Below are 4,339 nucleotides of genomic sequence, written 5' to 3'. Positions count from 1 at the left end.
GATGTGAAAATAAAAAAAAAAAAACTAGCTACACTAATTCAAAAGTTATATATTCTTTAAAAAGGGCCTATATTAATGTGGATTGCACATGATACATCACCTGCCAACACTTTGTTATTACACATAATAGAGTTATGCATTTATTTTTACACAAAAAATCTAGAAATCTAAAAACTAAATGTTCCCACAAACAACATTCACACACACTGCATGCTAAACAAAACCGGAATAATTGCTGAGTATTGTCTGAATTAGCATTCTATGGTCTGTTGCTGTGGTAACACTCCATTATCTTTTTTTCAACAGGATTGGATCATTCCTAAAACATAATGTTCATTGATTTGCTGTTTTAAACATGTGAACACTCCACTCTTTTATGACTGCTACAGACGACTGCACATTTCATCTCTTTGTGTTTTTGATTTAATTACTCAGAAAATGTGTCTTTCCTTTAACATAAGTCACAAAGAATCTATTATTAATGTTTTTTTAAGCCACTGTGTTCTTATTAGTTACCCTTTGCAGCCGTTTGTTCAGATTACGGCGCATCAAACCTGCATTCTGACAAAGTGTTTGGAATATGCGCATTTCAAAAATAATGTGAGTCAGCAGCGAGTCATTTGACTGATGTGATAATGCCTTAATGACAGTCATAAAGCCATTTATCGTCCACTAAAAACTTGATTCACACAGTAAAAAGGGAGGCACGTTGGATTCTTAAAAGGCAAAAAAATGATTTTTTTAAATAATGCAGGTTATTTTTTTACCTTGTGGAGGGGGAAGGCAGTAGACCTATTGGGATAATAATTATCCTGTGATTAGAATGAAAAAAATCATCAAAATTAAATGGATTTTTTACAACATTTATGAGGTTATAAAATGTGGCCTTTGTTAATTTTTAAGAATGTAGAGTACTTTTCATTTGTTCAGGTGGTTTAATGAACCAAGTGAAGGAGGCAGTTCTGGTAGCATATAGCAAATAGGAGAGATTTTATTTCTTTTTTTCCCTGCTTCAATTTATAACATCCTGAACTCTTTTGCATTTCCATTTGACCCCAAAAGTATTAAGTTGCTTTAAAAATGTGTCCCTGTATACATTCCTGTCCTCTTTCAATTAGTTAACATACAAACTTCTATCCTACCAGAAATGCCTTCTGTACAGAAATATCTCCAAACCACTGCATTCTACTAAATTAACTCATTTTATTATATACAGAGGACATTTGGGGTTTTTTATTAATACCGGATGTAAAGGTGTGGGGGTCTAGGAATTGGAGTTTGTGGTGAATCTAAAATAAAACTTAGCTGGAAAACATTTTTTTTCTCTAGTACTCTGGTAAATTTGTGTTTGATGAAATTCACAAACCACTCTTGATCATTTAGGATTGTTGATCTCTAAACTGTTTTTTCTCTTGAGTCCAATTTCATGCCTATAAAAGCTGACTCCAGTAGTTTCCCACTTCTTCTTTTGCTGACCTCGGTGATACTCAGAAATTGGTGCAAATGTAAGAATTTCACCACCATTTTATATGTGAGACAACACACAAACTGAGTGATTTCTTCACCCTGCTCTTTGTAATTGTGTGTTATTGTTCAATTAGACACATATGGGACCTGGAGGTGGCCAAACAGAAAAAAAGATTTAAGATGTGCTTGGATATAATACGAATCTATTAAAAATATGTCCCTAATTATGTCCAGCATATAATAAAAGTGTATCATAAGAATGGAAATGCTGTTTTATGAACATTTTCCTTAATTATCTTTCTGATCATTCTAACACTAGTGAAGTCCATGGTAAAGATGGAGCACTGATTTGCATTACAACCAGCAGGGTTTGTGAGTGCATCTTTGCAGAAAAGCGTTAGCATAAGCCCCAAATCTAAAATATTAAATGAGGCCTTTTTTATGATTACTACAAAGGACATCACACTAAAAATATTGTAATCAATTAATCACTCAAATTAATCATTTGTGTCCAGATTAGCATTTTTTTGCAAACAATTATGTATTTTTGTGGGCACAAATTATTACTTTAGTATCTTTAATTCCTACTAATCTGTAGCCACAAAATACTAATTTGTGTGTAAAAAAAGTTAATTTGTGCAAACAAAACAAAAAGTAATTTTTGCGCACAAAATACTAATTTGTCTCCACCAAATGTCAATTTGTTCACAAGAAATTCTTTTCTGGGGCCACAAAATGGTAATTGTGTGCAAAAAATACGAATTAGTGCAAATTAATAATAATGTGTGCCCACAAAATACTAATTTGTGTGCAAAAATAGTCACTTGTGCACAAACAAATATTAATGTGTGCCAGCCAAACATTAATTCATTCACCCAAAAGGCTAATTTGTGCACACAAATAATATATTTCACCCACAAAATACTATTTTTTTAGCAAAAATACTAAATGTGAGCACAGAATGTTATTTTTTCCTCAAAAAAATCCTTATTTGGGCCCACAAAATGGTAATTTGTGTGCAAAAAATACTAATTTGTGCAAACGAATATTAATATGTGCCCACAAAACACAAATTTGTGCAAATAAAATATTAATTTGTGCAAATAAAATATTAATTTGTATACCCAGAATGGTTATTTGTGTGGAAAATAATAATTTGTTCCCACAAAGTACAAAATTGTGCCCACAAAATACTAATTTGTGTTACAAAATGCTCAATGTGGCCAGAAATTTCTCTGAGCGCAGGACTCTAGAAAATGTATTAAAGTTCACATTTTTATGGTTTTACCAAAAACTTTATAATGACTGTCAAGTTGTTGATGATCATTTAATAAAAACGACTTTAAAGTTAAATACATCTGACCAATAACGTAAGAAAACAAAGTCTTATTCCATTAAAACCTGTCCAGTTCCAACAAGAGACTTCCCAACCAGTCAAATCAAGTCACGCCTCTATTGCAGCGAGTCTTCTCTGTAAGATAGTTTGCTCTAAATTCAGAATTCAGTGTTAAGTGTAGACAGTCAAGAAGTTCCTCGTGTCAGGATTCTGTCGCATCAAAATTAATTGCCTATTTGCAAGAGTCACGTTTGTTTTTGCAGTAAACCTGCAGCAGGACAAATGCAGTTATGAAATGTGGCGAGGACGTCTAAAAGAGGAAATGGATACTGCAATCGCCTGTAAGTGGCTGACATAATGCAGACATCCTTTTACATTCTGATTTCAACCTGAAAAACGCTGGTCAAACAAACGAAGGGGAAAAAGAGTTATACGTCATGACTGGATCGACTCAACAGGTTCTAACTCGAGAACAACAATTATTAACAGAACTGTCTTCCTGCTTCAAGTAGATAACTATTTAATGTACGCCACTGATGAGACACATGGTATCACTTGCACAAGAATTCAAACTTTAAAGGCCTTTTTTGTTGCCACAGAGCAAACAGGTCGACCAGAGAGACCGACACCAAGTATCTTCTTTCCAGCTGTCAACAAAAAAATGACACATTTTTATTGCCTGTACTTTTATAGTTTCCTCTGAAAGTGAATTCGGATGAATAAAAAGCTCTAAAACAACTTCTCAGGATATGAAGTAATAAATATGTGTTAAAAAACATGGAAAAATGAAGTCTAAATCTGTAGATGGTGAATTACGTCAGCAACTATACTAGAATGAGAAACCCACAACTGGATTTCCACATTTTTGTTAGCTGTGCGAGTCCTTTAATGAACAAAAGGGGTCATCTCTTCTCACCCCCATTTACACATCCTTTGTTCCAAACAAGAGTGAAGAGGAGCATTTCTTGGAAGCTTGAGAAGCTTTTCAAAGGCAAAATTTGGGTTGTGCTGCAGCAGAGTACATCAGACTCCCTCTCCATGAAGTTGAAACAAATGTCGCCCCATGTTCTGCATCCCAACTGAACTCCAGATTTGCCAAAATTGGGTTAATAGGAAAAACAAGCAATTCAGATGTTGGAAAACCTTTACTAAGGTCACCAAAGGTATTTGTCACAATTTCTATCTTTTACATGAATAAAGGTAAAAAAAAGTGTTACAGTGCAAGACTATAGATGTTTATTTCTGTTTCAAGTTGAGCTTTTTGACACTGGAGCAGAAAGGGGAGGTATTGTAAACCCTTGCTTCCACTGAATGGTACAGTCCCGCCATTCAAGTAAACGTTTCCTCTCAAAGTTGGAGGTGTAGACTCATGGCGTCAGATGCGACTCCAACTAAAACGAAGTTCTCAACAACAGTAATAACACTGTTGAAGATGAAGATGCCTTGATTGTTTGTAATGTCTATGATTGGGTTAAAAACAAATGAAGTCACCCAGCAGCTCAATTTTTTTCCACTTGGCTTTTGGTACTTCGTAAA

This window comes from Oryzias melastigma, linkage group LG6 (genome assembly GCF_002922805.2).
Source record: "Oryzias melastigma strain HK-1 linkage group LG6, ASM292280v2, whole genome shotgun sequence".
NCBI lineage: Eukaryota > Metazoa > Chordata > Actinopteri > Beloniformes > Adrianichthyidae > Oryzias > Oryzias melastigma.
This window is presented reverse-complemented; position numbering follows the sequence as displayed.